Raw genomic sequence first — 25,804 nt, 5'->3', positions numbered from 1 at the left:
AGAGAGTTTGCACACAATTCCCGTTGATTTTAGTTTTGCTAGGGCTCCTTGAGCCACACTCGGTCAAATGCAGCCTTGATGTCAAGGGCTGTCACTCTCACCTCCCCTCTGGAATTCAGCTCTTTTGTCCATGTTCGAACCAAGGCTGTAATGAGGTCAGGAGCTGAGTAGCCCTGGCAGAACCCAAACTGGGCGTCACTGAGCAGGTTATTGCTGAGCAGGTGCTGTTTGATAGCGCCGTTGATGACACCTTCCATCATTTTACTGATGATCGAAAGTAACCGATGGAGCGGTAATTGGCTGGGTTGGATTTGTCCTGCTTTTTGTTCAAGACATACCAGGTAAATTTTCCACATTGTTGTGTTGATGCCAGCGTTGTAGCTGCACTTGATCAGGGGAGCGGCAACAGAATCATACAGATGTACACTACTGAAACAGACCCTTCAGTTCAATGTGTCCATGCTGACCAGATATCCCAACCCAATCTAGCACTCAGCCCATATCCCTCCAAACCCTTCCTATTCATATACCCATCCAGATGCCTTTTAACTGTTGTAATTGTACCAGCCTCCACCACTTCCTCTGGCAGCGCATTCCATACACGTATCACCCTCTGCCTGAAAACATTGCGTCCTAGGTCTCTTTTATACCTTTCCCCTCTCACCCTAAACCTATGCACTCTACTTCTGGACTCCCCCACCTCAGGGAAAAAACCTTCTCTATTTACCCTATACATGTCCCTCATGATTTTATAGGCCTCTATTAGGTCGCCCCTCAGCCTCCGACGCTCCAGGGAAAACAGCCCCAGCCTATTCAACCTCTCCCTATAGCTCAAATCCTACAACCCTGGCAACATCCTTGTAAATCTTTTCTGGACCCTTTCAGGTTTCACAACATCTTTCCAATAGGAAGGAGACCAGAATTGCGCACAATATTCCAACAGTGGCCTAACCAATGTCCTGTACAGCCACAACATGACCTCCCAACTCCTGTATTCGATATTCTAACCAATAAAGGAAAGCATACCAAACACCTTCTTCACTATCCTATCTACCTGCGACTTTACTTTCAAGGAGCTATGAACCTGCACTCCAAGGTCTCTTTGTTCAGCAACACTCCCTAGGACCATACCATTAAGTGTATAAATCCTGCTAAGATTTGCTTTCCCAAAATGCAGCACCTTGCATTTATCTAAATTAAACTCCATCTGCCACTTCTCAGCCCAATGGCCCACCTGATAAAGATCCCATTGTAATCTGAGATAACCTTCTTTGCTAACCACCATACCTCCAATTTTGGTGTCTTCTGCAAACTTACTAACTATACCTCTTATGCTCACATACAAATCATTTATATAAATGATGAAAAGTAGTGGACCCAGCACCGATCCTTGTGGCACTCCACTGGTCACAGGCCTCCAGTCTGAAAAACAATCCTCCACCACCAACCTCTGTCTTCTACCTTTGAACAATTATGGGCAGCACAGTGGCTCAGTGGTTAGCACTGCTGCCTCACAGTACCAGGCTCCCAGGTTCGATTCTAGCCTTGGGTGACTGTCTGTGTGGAATTTACACATTCTCCCCATGTCTGCATGGGTTTCCTCACACAGCTCAGGTGAATTGGCCATGCTAAATTGCCCATAGTGTTAGGTGCATCATTCAGAGGGAAAGGGATCTAGGTGGGTTGCTCTTCGGAGTGTCGGTGTGGACTGGTTGGGCCGAAGGGTCTGTTTCCACGCTGTAGGGAATCTAATCTTAAAAAAAAGTTTTGTATGTAAATGGCTAGTTCTGCTTATATTCCCTGTGTTCCTTGCTAACCAGTCTCCCATGGGGAAATTTGTCGAACGTCTTACTGAAGTCCGTATAAATCACATCCACCGCTCTGCCCTCATCAATCCTCTTTGTTACTTCTTCAAAGAAACTCAATCAAGTTTGTGAGGCATGATTTCCCACGCACAAAGCCATGTTGACTATCCCGAATCAGTCCTTGCCTTTCCAAATACATGTACATCCTGTCCCTCAGGATTCCCTCCAACAACTTGCCCACCACCGACGTCAAGATCACTGGTCCAAGGTTCCCTGGCTTGTCCTTACCAACTATCATAAATAGTAGTACCACGTTTGCCAACCTCCAGTCTTCCGGCACCTCACCTGTGACTATCGATGATACAAGTATCTCAGCAAGAGGCCCAGCAATCGCTTCCCTAGCTTCCCACAGAGTTCTAGGATACACCTAAACAGGTCCTGGGGATTTATCTGCTTTTATACATTTCAAGACATCTAGCAATTCCTCCTCTGTAATATGGGCATTTTTCAAGATGTCACCATCTATTTCCCTACATTTTATGTTTTCCATGTCCTTTTCCACAGTAATCACTGATGCAAAATATTCATTTAATAACTCCCCAATCTCCTGCGGTTCCACACAAAGGCCACCTTGTTGATCTTTGAGCGGTCCTATTCTCTCCCTATTTCCCTGTTGTCCTTAATGAATGTGTAAAGAGCCTTTGGATTCTCTTTAACTCTATTTGCCAAAGCTATCTCATGTCCCCTTTTTGCCCTCCTGCTTTCCCTCTGCCTTTATACTCTTCTAAGGATTCAATCGATCTATCCTGTCTATACCTGACATATGCTTCCTTCTTTCTCTTTACCAAATCCTCAATTTCTTCAGTCATCCAGCATTCCCTATACCTACCAGCCTTACCTTTAACCCTAACAGGAATATACTGTCACTGGACTCTCGTTATCTCATTTCTGAAGGCTTCCCCTTTTCCAGCCGTCCCTTTACCTGCGAACATCTGCCCCCAATCAGCTTTTGAAAGTTCTTGCCTAATACCGTCAAAATTGCCCTTTCTCCAATTTAGAACTTCAACTTTTAGATCTGGTCTATCCTTTTCCATCACTATTTTAAAACGAATAGAATTATGGTCGCTCGCTCCAAAGTGCTCCCCCACTGACATCTCAGTCACCTGCCCTGCCTTATTTCCCAAGAGCAGGTCAAGTTTTGCACTTTCTCTAGTAGGTACATCCACATACTGAATCAGAAAATTTTCTTGTGCATTCTTAACAAATCCCTCTCCATCTAAACCCTTAACACTATGGCAGTCCCAGTCGATGTTTGGAAAGTTAAAATCCCCTACCATAACCACCCTCTTTTTCTTACAGATAGCTGAGATCTCCTTACAAGTTTGCTTCTCAATTTCCCTCTGACTATTGGGGGGTCTATAATACAATCCCAAAAAGGTGATCATCCCTTTCTTATTTCTCAGTTCCACCCAAATAACTTCCCTGGATGTATTTCCGGGAATATCCTCCCTCAGCACAGCTGTAATGCTATCCCTTATCAAAAATGCCCCTCCTCCTCCTCTCTGCCTCCCTGTAACATTTTGTATCCTGGAACATTCAGCTGCCAGTCCTGCCCATCCCTGAGCCATGTTTCCGTAATTGCTATGATATCCCAGTCCAATGTTCCTAACCATGCCCTGGGTTCATCTGCCTTCCCTGTTCGGCCCCTTGCATTGAAATAAATGCAGTTTAATTTATTAGTCCTACCTTGTCCCTACCTGCCTTGACTGTTTGATTCACTTCTGTTCTCAGCTGTACCCATCTCAGATCGATCTCTTTCCTCACTATCTCCCTGGGTCCCCCCCCCCCCCCACCTCCCGAGCAGTTCTAGCAAATTTCCCTGCCAGTATATTAGTCCCCTTCCAATTTAGGTGCAATCCGTCCTTCTTGTACAGGTCACTTCTACCCCAAAAGAGATTCCAATGATCCAAAAATGTGAATTCTTCTCCCATACACCAGCTCCTCAGCCATGCATTCATCTGCTCTATCCTCCTATTCCTGACCTCACTAGCTCATAGCACTGAGAATAATGCCGGTATTATTGCCCTCGAGGATGTCCTTTTTAAACTTCTGCCTAACTCTCTGTATTCTCCTTTCAGAATCTTATCCTTTTCCCTTCCTATGTCATTGGTACCAATGTGTACAATGACCTCCTGCTGGTCCCTCTCCTCTTTGAGAACATTCTGCACTCTCTCTGAGACATCCTTGATCCTGGCACCAGGGAGGCAACACACCATTCTGATTTTTCGCTGCTGGCCACAGAAATGTCTGCCTGTGCCTCTGACTAGAGAGTCCCCTAACACAGTTGAACTCTTGGAATGCAACGTATCCCTCATTGCATTAGAGCCAGTCTCAATACCAGAAACTTGGCTATTCATGCCACATTCCCCTGAGAATCCATCACCCCTACATTTTCCAAAACAGCATACTTGTTTGAAATGGCGATAGCCACAGAAGGCTCCTGCACTAGCTGCCTACCTCTCTTTCCTTTCCTGGAGCTAACCCATCTACTTGACTGTATCTGCAGCTTTTCTCCCTACCTACAACTGCCGTCCATCACACCCCTCTAACTCTTGTTGATTCCTCATTGCCTCTAACTGTCTCTCCAACCAATCCATTCAATCTAATAGGATTTGCAACCAATGATATTTATTGCAGATATAATCCTCAGTTTTCCCTGAACTCCCACATCCGACAAGAAGAGCATGTCACTCTACTAAAGGCCATTTTTGCTCTTCCAATCTACAGACCCAGAAAATAGCACTGTCTTATTCCTCTGCAAATACTGCTCTCGGCTAATGTAATACTTATGGCTTATATTTTTAAGTTTAATCAAGAGACGGACCTCAATAAAACATATAATCAAGAAAGAACCCACTCTACTCACTACTGTAGACTTACAGCAAGGCCACACTTAAAACTATTTGCTTATCTGTTTCTGTGTTGTGGTCTCTCCCAAACAGGTTCCTCCAAGATCAGTTGTGAATTTCACTGTTTGTTAATTTCCCCAGACGCGCTCTGACGTCCAGTGACACATGAATTCAACAGCAAAGGCAGTAACTGTGCAGGTTCACTGCTGTGGCAGTTAGCAGTCTGGGTTTCTTTCTCTCTCTCTCTCTCTCTCTCTTCAGTGCAGACCATGTGCTGCCTTTGTCTGTCCTTATCCTTTTTGAAAGTGCTGTTGTTTTGACTTTTTTCTCTCCAAAGTCCCAAAACAATGCACTTCATATAAAACAGTAATTGCTGCTCCTGGAGTTCGAGGAAATCACCTCCAACACCGAAAATGCCTCCAAAAGGACCAGCCTGTTAACAGCCAGACATTTTTCCTGTCCTCCACTTTATCCAGAAAAAATGTATCTTTTCTCAGGAAACTGGATCGTTCGCTAAACATAGGGCAATATGCAATAAATGTATTGAGAATGATGTAACATTAATATGAATATCGTAGTTTCAGTACTGGAGTGGGGTAGTTTCTTGAAATTGATGCTCTTCCTGGTTTATGAATGAAAATAACTTTTGTGTAAAATGCTGTTTTTTTCATACTTTAGTTGAAAACAGCAGACTAAGCATAGAGATGGTATTTTGACCTTTGCAGTATCGTAAGAGCTAATCCAGGAAGTGATGCCCATTTTACATCTCCGTAGATGTTCATTCTGTTCAGATGGAGAGAGGTTATAATGATGGCTGAATTCATATTGCTGTTTTGACACTTCTTGTCCAAATTTAAAAGAACATTCTTGGTCGAGGTACAACGTACACCTTAATCACACAAATGTCATTTCAGGAGGTGCCACCTGTACTTGATGAGCTGAATTAAGTCCAAAGCTCCTCCATCGGTAATGATTAACCAATGGGCAAACCGAAAAGCAATCACTTTCTCCATTGGATTGCTGTAAAACATGAGAGGTAGTTCTCGTCTCCTTGAACAGGGCTCTGAAAGGAATCACATCACATACAAATGTAAGAGTACACAAAATTGGAGCAGGAGGAGTAGGCCCCTTGACCCTGCTCTGAAATTTCAGAATGTCAAGGCTGATCTGATTATGCATTCAATTTTTCTGTCTACTCCTTACATTAATTGAGGAGAAAGCCTGCTGGACCAACTTTCCTCATTCCTGAAGAAGGGCTAATGCCCGAAACGTCGATTCTCCTGTTCCCTAGATGCTGCCTGACCTGCTGCGCTTTTCCAGCAACACATTTCCATCTCCTTACATTAATTCCCCTGTTAGACAGGGATCTTTTCAACTCAGCTTTAAAATTACTCAGTGCCTCCTCTGCGCTCGAGGGAACAGAATTTCACAACTGTACAAACTTCTGGGAGACAAATATGCTCCTTTCTACCATCTTAAATCAACAATACATTTTTTTAAACAGCATCCACTGATTCTACTCTCAATATTGCTAACATTTGAACCATTCGCTCACAGAATAAAAGAGTTGGTTGCATTAATTGCCTGTTCCCAACTTAGCATCAGAAGATAATGCTAGACTATCAAATATGCCTTTGCATTTATCTAGGTTAAAGCCCACCTATCATTGTTCAGTCCACTCCTATAGCGCTCCCTTCTTTTTTGTCAAAGATTGTAATTGTCTACTTCTCAATTCTTGCTAACATTTCAGTAGAACCTGCCAATTGACTGTTCATGCTCCCAACACTAACAACCAGGTCATTAATATAAATGAATGAATAGTAATCGGCTCAACACCAAGCACTGAAGAGGGCAGAGTGGTGGATGTGATCTATGTGGACTTCAGTAAGGCGTTCAACAAGGTTCCTCATGGGAGACTGATTAGCAAGGTTAGATCTTGTGGAATACAGGGAGAACTAGCCACTTGCATACAGAACTGGCTCGAAGGTAGAAGACAGAGGGTGGTGTTAGAGGGTTGAAGACTGGAGGCTGAGACCAGTGGAGTGCTACAAGGATCAGTGTTGTCTTGCATCATTTCATCAATGATTTGAATGTGAACACAGGAGACATAGTTAGTAAATTTGCAGATGACACCAAAATTGGAGGTGTAGTGGACAGCGAAGTAGATTGGTTCAGAGTAGAATAGGATCGTATTCAGATGGGCCAATGGGCTGAGGAGTGGCAGATGGAGTTTAATTTAGATAAATGTGAGGTACTGCATTTTGGAAAGGCAAATCAGGGCTGGACTTATACATTTAATGGAAAGGTCCTAAAGAGTGTTGCTGAACAAAGAAACCTTGCAGTGCAGGTTCATAGTTCCTTGAAAGTGGAGTTACAGGTAGATAGGATAGTGAAGAAGGCGTTTGGTATGCTTTCCTTTATTGGTCAGAGCATTGAGTACAGGAGTTGGGAGGTCATGTTGTGGCTGTACAGGACATTGGTTAGGCCACTGTTGGAATATTGCTTGCAATTCTGATCTCCCTCCCATCATCACGATGTTGTGAAACTTGAAAGGGTTCAGAAAATATTTACAAAGATGTTGGAGAATGAGAGCTACAGGGAAGGCTGTATAGGCTGGGGTTGTTTTCCCTGGAGCGTCGGAGGCTGAGGGGTGACCTTATAGAGGTTTATAAAATCATGAGGGGCACAGATGAGGTAAATATACAAGGTTTTTTTTCCCTGTGGGGGAGTCCAGAACTAGAGGGCATAGGTTTAGGATGAGAGGGGAAAGATATAAAAGACACCTAAGGGGCAACTTTTTCACACAGAGGGTGGTGCGTGTATGGAATGAGCTGCCAGAGGAAGTGGTGGTAACTGGTAAAATTACAGTATTTTAAAACTATCTGGATGGGTATATGAATAGGAAAGGTTTAGAGGGATATGGGCCAAATGCAACTAGATTTATTTAGGATATATGGTCAGTGTGGATGGTTTGACCAAAGGATCTGTTTCTGTGCTGTTCTTCTCTATGACAGCTGCCAGAGGATGGAATTGAACCTGGATCCCAGGTACCCAGGTACTGTAAGGCAGTAGTGCTAACCACAGCGCTACCCCTTTCCACATCCACCCGGTCAGTCCCAGCAGTCTTATATGTTTCACTTAAGTCATACAAATGTCTTTTTTTCAAGGGGGATAGAGTATAAGAGTAGGGAAGTCTTACTGCAACTGTACAAGGTGCTGGTGAGATCACATCTAGAGTAATGTGAACAGTCTCAAAGAGTGATCGATGTCATAGTGTCATAGAGTCGTACAGCATAGAAACAGACCCTTCAGTCCAATGACTCCACGCTGACCATATTCTTAAACAAAATTAATTCCATTTGCTGTGCTTGGTCCATATCCCTCCAAACGTTTCCTATTCATGAATTTATCCAAATGTCTTTTAAACATTGTAGCTGTACCTGCATCCAGCACTTCCTCTAGCAGTTCATTCCACACATGAAAAATAGTTGCCCCTCATGTCCTTTTTAAAACTTCTTCTCTCACCTTAAAAATATGCCCCCTAATTTTGAACTTCGCCTCCCAACCCCCAACCTTAGGGAAATGACCCTTATCATTCATCCTATCTATGCTCCTTATGATGTTATAAACCTCAATGTGGTCACCCCTCAACCTTTTATGCTACACTGAAAAAAGCCCCAGTTTTTCCAATCTATTTTTACATTCAGTCCTGGCAACAGCCTGGTAAATATTTTCTGAACCAGCTCCAGTTTAATAATATCCCTCCCATATCAGGAAGACCAGGATTGCACATACTATTTCAGAAGAGGCATCACCAATGTCCTGTACAACTTCACCATGATGTCCCAGCTCCTACATTCAAAAGTCTGAGCAATGAAGGCAAGCATGCCAAACGCCTTCTTAACCACATTATGTACTTGTGACACAAATTTCAAGGAATTATGTACCTGAACCTCTAGGTGGCTTTGTTCTTCAACATTCCCCAAGGCCCTATCATGTACAAACCCCTTGCCTACAATCTATTGGGACAAAGCTTTTGGATTTCCACTATTGCGTGAAAAAAGTGCTTCCCTTCTGAATAGCTCACCTCTGATTTAATTACACTGCCCTCTTATTTCCACCTCTGTAACATTATCGATAAAATCAGGGGCCATATTTTTAAGGTGAGAGGAGAACAATTTAAAAGGGACTTGAGTGGCAGCTTTTCCTCACAGATGGTGGTTCATGTGTGGAATGAACTGCCAGAGGAAACAATAGACACAGGTAGAACGACAGCATTTCAAAGGCATTTGAACAGGTGCATGAATGATGCAGACAAGTGGAGCAAGTGGGAAATTTGGTTGGCATGGATGAAGGGTTTGTTTCTATGCTGTATGACTCTCTGATTATACTCCCATTTCAATAAAAGCAAAATGCTGTGATTGCTGGAGAAACTCAGCAGGTCTGGTAGCATTTGTGGAGAGAGAAACAGAGTTAACATTTTCAATTCTGGTCTCCTTCCAATTGGAAAGATGTTGTGAAACTTGAAAGGGTTCAGAAAGGATTTACAAGGATGTTGCCAGGGTTGGAGGATTTGACCTATAGGGAGAGGCTGAACAGGCTGGGGCTGTTTTCCCTGGAGCGTCGGAGGCTAAGGGGTGACCTTATAGAGGTTTACAAAATTATGAGGGGTTTGGATAGGGTAAATAGACAAGGTCTTTTCCCATAGGTTTAGGGTGAGAGGGGAAAGATATAAAAGAGACCTAAGGGGCTACTTTTTCACGCAGAGGGTGATATGGGTATGAAATGAGCTGCCAGAGGAAGTGGTGGAGGCTGGTACAATTGCAACTATTAAGAGGTATTTGGATGGGTATATGAATAGGAAGGGTTTGGAGGGATATGGGCCAGGTGCTGGCAGGTGGGACCAGATTGGGTTGGGATATCTGGTCGGCATGGACAAGTTGGACCAAAGGGTCTGTTTTCTTGCTGTACATCTCTATGATTCTATAATATGACATTTCTTCAGAACTGAAGAAACCTCTGCAGAATCACAGCAGACTCAAAATATTAACTCTGTTTCTTTCCATGGATGCTGTCAGACTGTTGAGTTTCCCCAGCATTCTATGTGTTTGCTTCACACACTCATTTCAGCTCATCTGCTGCTAACATGCATTCATGCCTTGGTTACTACTAGATTTGTCCATTCTAGTTGTGCTCCTGGTTGGCGTATCTCATTCTAACTACTGTAAATCTGAGATCATTGAGAATTCTGCTGCCCTGGTACTGACATACAGCAAGCTCCATGTTCTCACTCAATCTACTCAAGTTTCCCAGGCACCATTCAATGTTAACTGTCAGACACAGTGCTATACTTTGCCAGCAACACATTGTAGCAAGGCGTCTTGTCATTGCTGAATGTGGGAGAATCTGGTGATCAGTCGCTCAGTCAGACTGTTGTTACACAACAGGAAAAGTGAAGTAAGAAAGGAATGTGGTTTCTGGGAGTTTGCTTTTGGAGGAACAATACATTTACAGTCAATGAATGATCACTTCACCCAAATGTAGTTAATTAAGTTCTGTCTGACTTGTTTTGACTACTACAACCACTAGGACTCATAACAGCACACAAACCAACAGCCACTCTCAGACAACAACTCATCAGAACAAAGGACCCGATACCCAACATGAGCAAAACCAACGTAGTGTACAAAATCACATGCAAGGACTGCACAAAACACTACATAGGACAAACAGGAAGACAGCTAATGATCTGTATCCATGAACACCAACCAGCCACGAAACAATATGACCAGCCATTCTTAGTAGCCACACATGCAGATGTCAAGCAACATGAGTTTGATTGGGACACTATTATTATAGGACAAGCCAAACAGAGAACAGCCAGGGAATTCCTAGAGGCATGGCACTCATCGACAGATTCTATCAACAAACACATCGACCTGGACCCAATAAAGCGGCCACTACAGCGGATAGCTGGAACTGACAACCGGAAGCGGCAGAGACAAACCACTATAAATGCCGGAGGAAACATCACAGAAGCGCTTCACAGGAGGCTCCCAAGCACTGAGGATGTCACCTAGACAGGGGACGAAATGTCTGCAACACAAATTCCCAGCTCGGCGAACAGAACCACAACAATGACTTGTTGTGTCCAACACTAAAGTCCTTTATAATGGTGTAGGTGATGTTATTCTTGCTCAATCTCCTCAGAACACTGCTGATGCTCTCTCAGCTCTCCAGAGAGCATCGCATTACCTCTTTGGATGCTCCAGTTATATAAAGAACAGTATGCAATCAATCTTTCTGGAGTGTACTGTGAGGTCCCTCCAGACTGATCCAAATATTGGACCCTCACCTTTAGGAGGCCTACCTTCTGAATAGGCTGCATTATATCGATGATCAGCTTTAGGGGTTTGTGTAACAGAGCCATGAGGCGTGATTAGAGAGGGTTAGGTTTGGATTTGAGTTTCCCAGCAGCCGTCCTTGTAATGTAGCCAACCCTTGCAATGAAGCAGGAACCTGAGAAGTATTAAGGATATAGGCATCGTGGCAGCTTCTGGTGTAACTAGCATGCACTGAAATGTCGGGGGATGCTGGGCCAAACCAACTCATCCCACACGGACTCCGGACCACCTTTAAACCAGCAGAGTTCGGACCCGAACAGGACAAACAGTACAGACTACAGATTCAAAAACACCAGCAACGGTTCTCCTTCAAGATCCTCCACTCCACGCTTGCAGCAATGCGCCGGCACCTAACCTCTCTACAGTCTGCCCTGCCTCAGCTGAGGGCCACACTCTCTCAGAATTGCAAAGGACCCACTCTGTACTACATCCTCAGGAGAATCCATACTCTCAACAAACAGTGTTTCAATTCAATCTCAAACATCAAAAACTGTAAGTACAACAAACTTTTATCCACCCACCTCCATAATCAGCGCTCCTCAAACATTCCAGAAGATTCCCCTGGCTTCGGAAACACCATTAGCCATGCGGCTGATGCAGCTACCACCCCCACGCTGATTGATGATGTCACTTCTGCCCCCATCATGGCCACTCCCACAGCCACTTCCGGCCCTCACATCATCGCCAATGCCACACGCTCAGTGACTTCCGCCACCCCTACTGTCATGTCTGCCACCACTTCCGACCCCACCAGCGCCACTCACCTGCATTCTGCTGACACGCCCCCCACAGACCCCACTGTCACTATCCCCAACCCCCAGAACCCCGAGGGGAACAATACCCCTGCTCATGCCTCCACCCCCATTCCCCCCACCATCACACCCACTCCAGGTACTGGCTCTGACCCCATTCCCAGCTCCACACCCACACCAGATCCCAGCTCCCAGCCCTGCCGAGTTTTCACCATCCCTCCAGACCTCCCACTCACTGAGGACAAACGATCAGTCCTCAGCAAAGGACTCACCTTCATCCCCTTCCGTCCACGCATCAATGAATTTAATACACGCCATGACATCGAACAATTCTTCCGTCGTCTCCGCCTCCGAGCTTACTTTCACAATCAGGACTCCCGCCCACCTTCTGAGGACCCCTTCGCCCACCTCCAATACACTGCATTCACCTGGACACCCCGCACTGGCCTATCACCTGCCCTCGACCTCTTCATTTCCAACTGCCGCCGGGACATTAACCGCCTCAACCTGTCGACCCCCCTCCCCCACTCCAACCTCTCACCCTCACAACGCGCAGCCCTCCAATCCCTCTGCTCTAATCCCAACCTCACCATTAAGCCAGCGGATAAAGGGGGCGCAGTGGTAGTCTGGCGCACTGATCTCTACACCGCTGAAGCCAAACGCCAACATGAGGACACCTCTTCCTACTGCCCCCTCAACCATGACCCCACCCCCCATCACCAAACCATCATCTCCCAGACCATACATAACCTCATCACCTCAGGAGATCTCCCACCCACAGCTTCCAACCTCATAGTCCGGGAACCCCGCACTGCCCGGTTCTACCTCCTTCCCAAGATCCACAAGCCTGATCACCCTGGCCGACCCATTGTCTCAGCATGCTCCTGCCCCACGGAACTCATCTCTACCTACCTCAACACTGTCCTATCCCCCCTAGTCCAGGAACTCCCCACATACGTTCGAGACACCACCCACGCCCTCCACCTCCTCCAAGACTTCTGTTTCCCCGGTCCCCAACGCCTCATCTTCACCATGGATATCCAATCCCTCTACACCTCCATCCGCCATGACCAGGGCCTCCAAGCCCTCCGTTTTTTTCCTCTCCAGACGTCCCCAACAGTACCCTTCCACCGACACTCTCATTCGTTTGGCCGAACTGGTCCTCACCCTTAACAATTTCTCCTTTGAATCCTCCCACTTCCTCCAAACCAAAGGGGTAGCCATGGGCACACGTATGGGCCCCAGCTATGCCTGTCTCTTTGTTGATCTTCCATAATTACACCGGCACCACTCCCCACATCTTCCTCCGCTACATTGATGACTGCATTGGTGCCACCTCGTGTTCCCGCGAGGAGGTTGATCAATTCATCAACTTCACCAACACATTCCAAGCTGACCTTAAATTTACCCGGACCATCTCTGTCACCTCCCTCCCCTTCCTGGACCTCTCCATCTCCATTAGTGATGACCGACTTGACACTGACATTTTTTACAAACCCACCGACTCCCACAGCTACCTGGATTACACCTCTTCCCACCCTATCTCTTGCAAAAATGCCATCCCGTATTCCCAATTCCTCCGCCTCTGCCGTATCTGCTCCCAGGAGGACCAGTTCCACCATAGAACACATCAGATGGCCTCCTTCTTTAGAGACCGCAATTTCCCTACCCACGTTGTTAAAGATGCCCTCCAACGCATCTCGTCTACATCCCTCACCTCCGCCCTCAGACCCCACCCCTCCAACCATAACAAGGACAGAACGCCCATGGTGCTCACCTTCCACCCTACCAACCTTCGCATAAACCAAATCATCTGCCGACATTTCCGCCACCTCAAAAAAGACCCCACCACCAGGGGTCTACCCTACCCCTTTCCGCCTTCCGCAAAGACCGTTCCCTCCGTGACTACCTGGTCAGGTCCACGCCCCCTACGATCCACCCTCCCATCCTGACACTTTCCCCTGCCACCGCAGGAACTGTAAAACCTGTGCTCACACCTCCTCCCTCACCTCCATCCAAGGCCCTAAAGGAGCCTTCCACATCCATCAAAGTTTTACCTGCACATCCACTAATATCATTTATTGTATCCGTTGCTCCCGATGCGGTCTCCTCTACATCGGGGAGACTGGGCGCCTCCTAGCAGACTGCTTTAGGGAACATCTCCGAGACACCCGCACCAATCAACCAAACTGCCCCGTGGCCCAACATTTCAACTCCCCCTCCCACTCTGCCGAGGACATGGATGTCCTGGGCCTCCTTCACCGCCGCTCCCTCACCACCAGATGCCTGGAGGAAGAATGCCTCATCTTCCGCCTCGGAACACTTCAACCCCAGGGCATCAATGTGGACTTCAACAGCTTCCTCATTTCCCCTTCCCCCACCTCATCCTAGTTTCAAACTTCCAGCCCGCACTGTCCCCTTGACCTGTCCGGACTTGTCCGACCTGCCTAGCTCCTTTTCCACCTATCCACTCCACCCTCTCCTCTCTGACCTATCACCTTCATCTCCTCCCCCACTCACCTATTGTACTCTATGCTACTCTATCCCCACCCCCACCCTCCTCTAGCTTATCTCTCCACGCTTCAGGCTCTCTGCCTTTATTCCTGATGAAGGGCTTTTGCCCGAAACGTCGATTTTGCTGCTCCTCGGATGCTGCCTGAATTGCTGTGCTCTTCCAGCACCACTGATCCAGAATCTGGTTTCCAGCATCTGCAGTCATTGTTTTTACCTAAGGTGGAAGCCTGGCAAAGATGCCAGTGAGCAGAGGCTCACAGGTGACAACTCTGACTCTCGCCTCCAGTTTCTCTGCAGTACCTGGGTGCTTATAAAACAGGTGGGGTTAGATGTTACCGCATTCAAATAGGCCCCTCACTACTTACTGACAAGATTCACATCTAGCCATCAGAACCTCATGGGGAAAATAATATTTTTTATTTGACATTTAGAACCAAATTTCTTCATATGTGTCTCATTCTCGCAGCTTGCTCCTCATTGCCCACATTGTTCAGATGCGAGGGGAATAGCGTCCTTTGTGTGTACTCTTTCAAATTGTTTTTAAAAATATTTAATTTTTTTCTAGTTTGAAGGGAATACAAACCTGTCCTCATAATCTCATGTAATTTTTTGCTCCCACCTCCACAGTCTCTTCAAATGTCAAAGGCCCAAGTTTGGAGGCCCAGTAGAATGGGGTCTGGCTGCTGAGGAGAACTATCTGCTTTCTGTGAGCAATTGATGGAAGTGCAGGAACTTATCACTTTGGGCTAATACTTGTTTGGGGATGAGAGGTATATTGGATGGAGACTGGATACAGTATACCACATAACTTGGCCAAGCCCCAAAAGAAAAGGCAGTGCTGCTGTTATAAAGAGCAGAGACGGTGCAGAACACAGTAGAGGGGATTGAGACACTCATCTAGACCTTATAATGTGGGTATTTCAAAAATTGCTTCAGAGCATCTGGCATTGGGATGAGTACAAATCTCCCACAATTTCCATGAGATATCATATCTGGTTAAGGTGAGCAAGGGAGGGGGGAGTGGTAGGAGAAGATATAGTTCCCACTATTCAGTCATGCAATCTGGGCAAAATTGTTCAAACTTATGCAAAGATTGGGCAATTTTAACCATAATGTGTTACATCCTCCAACCACTTGCGTCTCATGTTTCCGCAACCTTTTAATGTGGCTTGAGATTTATTTGCTTGGATCTGCCTTTGCCAACAAAACCAGCCAAGCCTTCAGGTGGAATTATAAGACTCCACTGACTGCATTGCTCAGGGCAGGCTGCTCATCTTGCATGCCTTTTCTTAGGTGCCTGTGCATCCGTGCGCATAAGTTGCAGGATTCTTTTCTTCATACAGTAAATACTTAAGTTACTATAGAAAATGAGTACAGCAACAGCATTGCTTAAATGGCTCGGCTTAGTTTTGAATGTCCTTTCCATGATTTTAGATCAAGTGATGCAGATGTCAGAAGCAATTAATGTGTTGGAGTGGAGGGAATGTATTTCATGGACAGAATATGAAATGAGAGGGAACACATAAAACAAAAGACACTAAATGAAGATAAATATAGTTCTAAATACTCAAATGTATCAATCCTTTTGAGAGCACAAATGCAGGTAGGTTTTTGTACTTAGAATAATTTTAGTCAAAAAACAAAGAACTAATAATAGATGGTGCAAATCAATAGCGAAGTCACAAGTGGTTAAAATACTGTGAGCAGACTTGGTGTCACATAATATAAAGGTCATTAAACTCGTAGAAAACATACAACAGAGCTTGTTTTGGCTGATGCCAGGAATGAGGAGCTATGTTTGTGAGTAGACTTGGAATGCTTAAAACATTCTTAAGCTGAATTAATAGGTTCTGGGCAGAGATTGTAAACCTAAGCCAGTAACCTGCTGCTCTCTCCAAATGTGTTCTCAGACTTTGTGAATATTTTCAATATTTTCTGATTTTATTTAAGATTTCAAAGATTCAAACTAAAATGGAATGTTTAGACAGAGAAAACTAATCCTGCTCTGTCCACAGTCAAGCACTCCATAAGTGGGGATAAGGGATTCATTTTCATGATGGCAAATGGAGTATAATGTTTGAAAATGTGAAGTTGTTCTTTTTGGAAGGGAGAACTAAAGAACTGAATAGTATTTAAATGAATAAACGCTACAACGCAAAGGAAGTTAGGGGAGACTTGTGCATGAAAAACTGATAGCTAGCACATAGGTACAGTAGGTAGTCAGGAAGACTGATGGAATTGTAGAATTCCTAGAGTGTGGAAGCAGGCCATTCGGCCCATCAAGTCCACACCAACTGCTGAAGAGCATCACACAGAGTTTATTCAAGGAACAACTACTACGTACCCTTGATAGGTACATACTTGTCAGGCAGGGAGAATGAGGTCGAGCATGGGAACCGTGGTTTACTCAGGAAGTTGAATCTCTTGTCAAGAGGAAGAAGAAGGATTTTGTTAGGATGAGACGTGAAGGCTCAGTTAGGGTGCTTGAGAGTTAAAAGGTAGCCAGGAGAGACCTAAAGAGAGAGCTAAGGCGAGTGAAGAGGGGACATGAGAAGTTGTTGGTGGATAAGTTCAGGGAAACCCTAAAGCTTTGTGCAGTTATATAAGGATAAAACAATGACTAGAGTAAGATTAGGGCCAATCAAGGACAGTGGTGGGAAGTTATACGTGGAGTCCGAGGAGATAGGGGAAGCACTAAATGAATATTTTCCATCAGTTTTCACACTAGAAAAAGACAATGTTGTCGAAGAGAATACTGAGAAATAGGCTACTAGACTAGCTGGGACTGAGGTTCACAAGGATGAAGTGTTAGCAATTCTGTGTGAAAATACATAAGTCCCTTGTGCCAGATGGGATTCTCCGGGAAGTCAGGGAGGAGATTGCCAAGGCTGTGGGTTTGATCTTTATGTAGTCATTGTCTACAGGAATAGTGCCAGAAGACTGGAGGATAGCAAACGTTGTCCCCTTGTTCAAGAAGGGAAGTAGAGACAACCCTGGTAATTATAGACCAGTGAGCCTTATTTCTGTTGTGGGTAAAGTGTTTGAAAATGTTATAAGCGATAGGATTTATAATCATCTCAATAGGAATAAGTTGATTAGGGATAGGCAACATGATTTTGTGAAAGGTAGGTCGTGCCTCACAAACCTTACTGAGTTCTTTGAGAAGGTGACAGAACAGGTGGATGAGGGTAAAGCAGTTGATGTGGTGTATGTGAATTTCAACAAGGCATTTGGTAAGGTTCCCTGTGGTAGGCTACTGCACAAAATACGGAGGCATGGGATTAAGGGGTGATTTTGTGGTTTGGATCAGATATTTGCTAGCTGAGAAAAGACACAGGATGGTGGTGGATGGGCAATGTTCATCCTGAAGGTCAGTTACTAGTGGTGTACCGTAAGGATCTGTTTTAGGTCCACTGCTGTTTGTAGATGGATGGGTTAGTAAATTTGAAGACAACACTAAAGTTGGTGGAGTTGTGGATAGTGCCAAAGTTGTTGTGGGATACAGAGGGCTGTATAGATAAATGGTTGAGCTGGGTTAAGAGGTGGAAAATTGAGTTTAATGCAGGGAAAGTGTGAAGTGATTCACTGTGGAAGGAGTAACAGGAATGCAGAATACTGGGCTAATGGTAAGATTCTTGATTTGGAGATGCCGGTGTTGGACTGGGGTGTACAAAGTTAAAAATCACACAACACCAGGTTATAGGAGCGACGCTCCTTCATCAGGTGATTGTGGAGGGCTCGATCGTAACACAGAATTTATAGCAAAAATTTGCAGTGTGATGTAACTGAAATTATACATTGAAAAATTGATTGTCTGTTAAGCCTTTCATCTGTTAGAATACAGTGATAGTTTCACTTCTTTCATGTGTAAATCACAAAACCCTTTTTTTTAAAGTTGCATTCTCAGGTTAGCTGTTAACAATGGTGATAGCTAGACAATATGTTGAAGGTGTTAGCCTCCTGTGTTCTCTGTCTATGACCTGATGTTTAGATTGATTCTAATCTAAAAAGTGAGATAACAGAGTTTTACATAAATTCATGCAGTTTTTGAGCTCAAAGTTCTACATGACTGTATGTAGTTTTTGAGCAAAGTGCAATGTAACTCTGCAAGTACAAATTCACCACACAAAATATGTGTGCGTATGTGGGTCTTTGTCTGTCTGTGTGTGTGTGTCTGTCTGGGGTGGGGACTGTGAGTGTGAGAAAGTGTGTGTGTGCGTGTAGTGAGTGCAGAGTGTCTTAAGTCTGTGAGGGGGTGCATGTGTGGGGGTGGGGGTGTCTATAAGGGTGTGTGTGGGTGTCTGTGTGCGCGTCTGTGTGTACCTGTGTCCGTGTGTATGTGAGAGTGTGTGTGTGTAGGAATATCTGTGTGTGTGTGTGTAGTGCAATGGTGATCACCTGTAATGTGACATGATCACCATTGCACTACACACACACAGACACTTTCCTCCTTTAAGATATTCTGTAGAATCTAATCCTTTGACCAAGCTGTTGATCATCTGACTCATAACATAATATGACCTAGGAGCAAAATTAGGCCATTCAGCCCATTGAGTCTACTCCACCATTCAATCATGGCTGATAAGTTTCTCAACTCCATTCTCCCACTTTCTCCCTATAATCTTTGATCCCCTTGATACTCAAGAACCTATCTATCTCAGTCTTAAATATTCTCAATGACCTGGCCTCCACAGCCTTGTGGGGCAGTGTATTCCATAGATTCACCACTCTCTGGCTGAAGATGTTTCTCCTTATCTCAGTTCTAAAAGGTCTTCCCTTTACTCTAAGGCTGTGCCCTCGGGTCCTAGTCTCTCCTACCAATGGAAACAACTTCCCAACATCCACTCTGTCCAGGCCATTCAGGATTCTGTAAGTTTCAATTAGATCCCCCTACAACCTTCCATCTCCATTAAAAATAGACCCATAATAGGGTCCAGGGATATGCAGGCTAGGTGGATCAGCCACATGAAATACAGGGTATGGGTCTGGTTGGAATGTTGCTAAGGGGGTAGATGGGGACTTGATGGGCTGAATGGCTTTTGCACTGTAGGGATTTTACAATATTTACCTGTTACGATGTAACTCGGGACTCATGATTTGGTTGACTCCTAACTGCCTTCAAGTGACCAAACAAGGAACTGAGTTGTTCCAAACAGAACAAAACTACACGTGTTAAAAGCAAATTATTGCGGATGTTGGAATCTGAAACCAAAAGAGAAAATGCTGGAAAATCTCACCCTTTGACAAAGGGTCAGTTAGACTCGAATCGTGAACTCTTTTCTCTCCTTACAGATGCCACCAGACCTGCTGAGATTTTCCAGCATTTTCTCTTTTGGTTTCAAAACTACATGTGTATTGCCTTCCTGGTGCCAGGATCAAGGATGTCTCAGAGGGTGCAGAATGTTCTCAAGGGGGAAAGGGCCCAGCAGGTGGTCATTGTCCACATTGGAACTAATGATATAAGAAAGGAAAAGGATGAGATTCTGAAGGGAGAATATAGAGAATTTAAAAAGGAGGTTCTCGAGAGTAGTAATATCTGGATTACTCCCGGTGCTATGAGCTAATGAGGGCAGGAATAGGAGGATAGAGCAGATGAATACATGGCTGAGGAGCTGGTGTATGGGAGAAGGATTCACATTTTTGGATCATTGGTACCTCTTCTGGGGTAGAAGTGACCTGTACAAAAAGGACAGATTGCACCTGAATTGGAAGGGGACTAATATACTTGCAGAGAGATTTGCTAGAGCAGCTCAGGAGGATTTAAATTAGTAAGGTGGGGGGGTGTGGGTGGGATCCAGGGAGATAGTGAGGAAAAAGATCAATTTGAGACTGGCACGGTTAGGAACAGAAGCGAGTCAAACAGTCAGGGCAGGCAGGAACAAAGCAGAGAACAATGTAGGACTGATAAACTAGATTGCATTCGGTTACGATTAGATTAGATTACAGAACAGTGTGGAAACAGGCCCTTCGGCCCAACAAGTCCACACCCACCCGCCGAAGCGCAACCCACCCAGACCTCTACATTTACCCCTTACCTAACACTATGGGCAATTTGGCATGGCCAATTCACCTGACCTGCACATCTTTGGACTGTGGGAGGAAACCGGAGCACCCGGAGGAAACCCACGCAGACACGGGGAGAATGTGCAAACTCCACACAGTCAGTCGCCTGAGGCGGGAATTGAACCCGGGTCTCTGGTGCTGTGAGGCAGCAGTGCTAACCACTGTGCCACCGTGCCACCCATCAATTCATTTCAATGCAAGAGGCCTAACAGGGAAAAGAGATGAATGCAGGGCATGGTTAGGAACATGGGACTGGGATATCATAACAATTACAGAAACATGGCTCAGGGATGGGCAGGACTGGCAGCTTAATGTTCCAAGATACAAATGTTACAGGAAGGACAAAAAGGGAGGCAGAGAGGAGGGGAAGTGGCATTTTTGATAAGGGATAGCATTACAGCTGTGCTGAGGGAGGATATTCCCAGAAATACATCCAGGGAAGTTACTTGGGTTGAAATGAGAAATAAGAAACGGATGATCACCTTATTAGGATTGTATTGTAGATCCCCTGATAGTCAGCAAGAAATTGAGAAACAAATTTGTAAGGAGATTTCAGTATTTTGTAAGAATAATAGGGTGATTATGGTAGGGGATTTTAACTTTCCAAACATAGACTGGGACTGCCATGATATTAAGGGTTTAGATGGAGAGGAATTTGTTAAGTGCGTACAAGAAAATTTTCTGATTCAATATGTGGATGTATCTACTAGAGAAGGTGCAAAACCTGACCTACTCTTGGGAAATAAGGCAGGACAGGTGACTGAGGTGTCAGTGGGGGAGCACTTTGGGGCCAGTGATCATAATTCTATTAGTTTTAAAATAGAGATGAAAAATGTTAGACTAAAAGTTGAAGTTCTAAATTGGAGAAAGGCCAATTTTGACGGTGTTAGGTAAGACCTTTTGAAAGCTGATTGGGGGCAGATGTTCGCAGGTAAAGGGATGGCTGGAAAATGAGAAGCCTTCAGAAATGAGATAACGAGAATCCAGAGAAAGTATATTCCTGTTAGGGTGAAAGGAAAGGCTGGTAGCTATAGGGAATGCTGGATGACTGGAGAAACTGAAGGTTTGGTTAAGAAAAAGAAGGAAGCATATGTCGGGCATAGACAGGATAGATCGAGTGAATCCTAAGAAGAGTATAAAGGCAGTAGGAGTATACTTAAGAGGGAAATCAGGAGGGCAAAAAGGGGACATGAGATAGCTTTGGCAAATAGAGTTAAGGAGAATCTAAAGGGTTTTTACAAATACATTATGGACAAAAGGGTAACTAGGGGGAGAATAGGGGCCCTCAAAGATCGGCAAGGCAGCCTTTGTGTGGAGCCACAAGAGATGGTAGAGATACTAAACAAGTATTTTGCATCAGTATTTACTGTGGAAAACTACATGGAAGATATTGAATGAAGGCAAAAATGCCCATATTACAGAGGAGGAAGTGCTGGATGTCTTGAAATGCATAAAAGTGGATAAATCCCCAGGACCTGATCAGGTGTACCTGAGAACTCTGTGGGAAGCGAGGGAAGCGATTGCTGGGCCCCTTGCTGAGACATTTGATAGTCATAGGTGAGGTGCCGGAAGACTGGAGGTTGGCTAACGTGATGCCAGTATTTAAGAAATGTGATAAGGACAAGCCAAGGAACTATAGACCAGTGATCCTGACATTGGTGGTGGGCAAGTTGTTGGAGAGAATCCTGAGGGACAGGATGTACATGTATTTGGAAAGGCAAGGACTGATAAGTGATAGTCAACATGGCTTTGTGGATGGGAGATTGTGGGAAAAGATTTGTGAAACCATGATAGGCCCACAAAAGCAAATTGGCCAAATTGTACCAGGACACCCAGAATTCCCGAGCAGCTCACAAACCGGGTCAGACGGCAGACAGACAATGGAATACGCTTTAAGCTCTCATGGACATGACAGCGATCTCAAGCCTAAGGGCAGTTTCAAACCCAGCAATACCAAAGCCACACAAAGAGCAGGACAGACAGACAGGCACCATAGGACAATGGAAGCACCTCACCACTCCAGAAAAGACTTTAACACCTCCCTGGGAAGATGAATGGAACCATCGATACTGTCAGGATGTTGCTTTGTGTGAAGGAACAGGACATTCATTCGAGAAACTGTTTTCCAATTAGCATCCTTGCAACTAAATTACTCCATTTCCAGAAACATTGTAGTTTCCCATTTCTTAATCAGTGTCATTGTGCAGCATTACTATAAAACTAGTTGCATCCTCAGCTCTGGGAGGAGAAATCGAATTCTCTGTCTGGACTGTCAGTTCTGTCTCAGCTGGTCTGTTTTCTCCTCCAGCGATATCGCTTGCAATAAACTGTTTTGTCAATTTTACTTCGAGCTGTGTTTTGTGATCTCTAACCTACTGGGCAAATTTCTGCGACAGTTTGGTGTGAGTCGGCAGGCCCTTTTTTTTCTCTCTCAACAGGGTAAGTGAACCTTACATTTTAAATTTAGCCCGATTGGTACCTGGCAGCCAGCCCTGCCCAGTGGGTCAGACAAGAGAAAGGCTGGACGACTGCAGAGGGTGGCCGCAATTCTGATCTGTGGTGAATTGGCTTCACCTCCTGTAATTCAGAAATTGAGTAGTGACCCTGGCCTGGGGAGTTGGGTACTTGGCTCCTAAATTGCTGCCAGAACTTGGCCTGAGGAGGTAGTCTAGTAAGCGGCTAAATTAATTTTCAAATTTAACTAACTGGCAGCCGGCTGCTGCTACAATTTGAAATGTGAGTAATGACTCTGGCCTGTGGAGGTGAGCATTTGGCTCCTAAATTGTTAACTGACTTTTAAGCTGCTATTTCTGGGCCTGAGGACATCGTCTGGTGGGAAAATAAGTTAACCGGCAGCCGATAATTCGGTACTACACAGCGTGGAGTGGGCTTGTGGAAGTCGTCACCTGTGCTAAATGAACTACCTGAAATTTTACAACAAACCTTAATTTGGCCCACGCGTGATTCACCTTGAGTCAGACTTGCTGCCACGAACCTGTTCTAGCCAGGAGGAAGACGGTCGGGCAGAGAAAGCTCGGCACAATATGTGGAGAGACCGCTCATCAAATTCTCGCTTTACTACTGATACATCCAGCTCGAACAAAATTGACTCGGGCCCAGCTGTGTTGTCCTGTCCTGTGGTTTCTAAGTGTTTGTTTTGGGTATGTCTGCTTGTTCTGTGCTTACTGAGTGCAGCTTTGCCAATGTCAGGTGTCTCACCTGGCTGTGCTTGTTCAGCACTTGCTTACTTTGTGGTCAGCGATTACAGGGTTGAGTCACTTTCATTGCCTAGCCTGTCAATCACTCACTGCCTGTATGCTGTTAGCTCTCTATTTCTGTTTTTTTCCCTCGAAACCTAATACAGCACTTAGAAATTATCCCAAGACATCCAGGATGCCTTGGGGGCACGGACATCCACCGTCTGCCGGGAGATGCCAGCTGTGGGAGCTGGGTAACCCCAACCATGTGGTGAGAATGGCCCGGGGCCGAAAATGGAGGAGAGTACCCTGAAAAGGCATGGTAAATACGTTGACTGTAAGAACAAGGTAGGACATGCTCTTGTTACACCTGGGTCACCTGCAGACAGTGCTAAAAGACACGGGGGACAGCCATGACATTATCCCCTTCACAAGGGACCTTTACACCTGGTCCCATGGAACTGGCCATGTAGGGGGCCCTTCAAAATTGATAAAATTGATTACTGGACCACGGCTATTAGAGGGTGGCATGTTGCAAGGTCTTGCAAAATTTTGGGACATTGCCAAACACCACCAGCCCCCTAAAGTTAAAGGCTGCAGCAATAAAACCCCGACTGCAGAGACCCCTACCACCCCGGGCACAGCTCCACCACCCTAATCCCCCCCCCGCAATACCCTAAACTTCCCTTACTGGTCCCAGAGCCAGACCTGCTGCTAAATGAAGTGGCTGCCTTTGTTACCATGCAGCCCAGGAGAAGCTTGCAGCAGGATACAGCAGGCGCTGAGCATTCTGAGTCAGTACCGCTGCCTCACTCAGACAATAACGTCAGGCTCACACACAACACAGTTACTGCCCTGAAAAACCAGGGCACTGAATGCCAGCTTCCATGCATTATGATTGGATCTACTACCCTTGATAAGCCCTGGACCCACGCAGAGGTCCGGGTCATGTTACAGGATGCCCCAGACCCATTGAAAAGACCACTCGCATTTTATAATTGGCTGCTACAAACTTCCACCATTTACAACTGTCTGCCACAAGATGTGCGGACCCTGTTACAAATCGCCTATGGTACCCACTGGGCAACCATACACTCTACCATTAACTTCCCCACCCAACCCTGGGACACTGCTGCAGATGGCTGGACAGCACTGTAAAAGAGGCGAAAAAAACTAGTGCAAGTAAGCATATAGACTTTGGTGCTGTTACCCAGTGTCTGCAGAAAACAGACGAGCCCCTGCCAGATTTCATTGCCCGCTTTAGGGAGGTCTGGGACTCTTCAGCAGGCAACCCCTTAACAGAGAATGAGAAGATGGCTGTACAGACTCTCATCAATTGCTTGCTCCCTACATATGCCCATGTATACAAGCCACATAATTTAACCTGGCAAACAATGTATTGGGGGGATACCCTAACCGCACTCACTATCCTGGATAGGAATGGACTGTTCACCACACCAAGACAGATGGGGGCACTCCCCCGAATTGCACAACTGGACTGCCCTAGGGAAACAGCCAGACCAGTACAGGGACTGTTAGGATTCTTTAAAGGACCGTGCTGGAACTGTGGCAAACCAGGCCACATGGCTCGACGCTGCTGGTTACCACCCAGGCAGGGGCGGCCAGGCCACTCCATCCCCCCCTCACTCCCCACAGGCACAGCAGCCTCAGCCCCCCCACCCCACAGAGGCAGCCTCACCAGGCTGCCTACACAATGGCTGATCCCTCCCCCTGTGCCCCTGAAACTAACTGGGGCTGCCGCGAAAGGGAGGGTCTGCAGGCGGTCTCAATACATCTCTCCAACTCCCCATCGGAAAACTCGATGATGGATGTGGAAGTTGGGGGCAGGGGGCAGCTCATCTCCTTTCTGGTGGATTCCGCGGTCACCCACTCGCCTGCGCCTCCCTCTGTGGAACTGTCCCTGAGTTCTAAGACTGTCCGTACGGTAGGGGTTTTTGGGAGTGCCCATGACAGAGCCACTCTCCCAACCCGTGAACTTTAGTGTCGGACCAGCCACTGTCCCTGACGCGGCCATCATTTCCGCTACTTGCCCAGTCGCCCTCCTGGGCCGACAGACCTTATGCAAACTAAATGCCAGCATTCACTGTTCCCCGGAGGGCCTCACACTATTCCATGTTGCAGGCGGCAATCACCCGCATC

This window comes from Chiloscyllium plagiosum, unplaced genomic scaffold, assembly GCF_037043375.1.
Source record: "Chiloscyllium plagiosum isolate Xiang-an unplaced genomic scaffold, Cpla_swu_hap1 HiC_scaffold_11, whole genome shotgun sequence".
In the NCBI taxonomy this organism is placed as follows: Eukaryota; Metazoa; Chordata; class Chondrichthyes; order Orectolobiformes; family Hemiscylliidae; genus Chiloscyllium; species Chiloscyllium plagiosum.
Note: the sequence above shows the minus strand (reverse complement) of the source record.